This window comes from Myotis brandtii, unplaced genomic scaffold (assembly GCF_000412655.1).
Source record: "Myotis brandtii unplaced genomic scaffold, ASM41265v1 scaffold5468, whole genome shotgun sequence".
In the NCBI taxonomy this organism is placed as follows: Eukaryota; Metazoa; Chordata; class Mammalia; order Chiroptera; family Vespertilionidae; genus Myotis; species Myotis brandtii.
In genome coordinates, this window is record NW_005370023.1 from 75,637 (window position 1) to 76,169 (window position 533).

The window sequence follows — 533 nt, forward strand, 5'->3', positions numbered from 1 at the left end:
ACCTACCCATCTGTAAACTCTCCATCTACCTACCATCCATAATCCATCCACCCACCTATCCATCCATCATCCCTCCATCCACCTACCTACCTTTCCATCATCCATCCACCCACCCACCTACCCTTCCATCATCCGTCCATCCAGCCACCCATCTGTCTACTCTCCATCTACCTACCATCCATAATTCATCCATCTACCTAACCAACCTCCATCCACCCACCAATTATCCGTCCATTCACGGATCCATTCATCTAACATCCATCCATCCCCTCGCATTTATTCATTTATCCACCCATTTTCTCCTCCATTCTTCCATCTACCCGCTGACCTGCCGTCCATCCATCGGTTCGCCCTTCCACGTCTCTTCTGTGACCTGTACCACTCCCCGTCCCTCTCTGCCCCCCACACCCCCGCACACCCTTTTGCAGGTCTGTGTAGCGGGCACTGACTCTGCAGCAGGCGCCGCTATGGGAGTCGCAGGGATGAATGAATGAGAACCCCCTTCCCCAGCGCTGCCCTTCCTGCCCCCGACA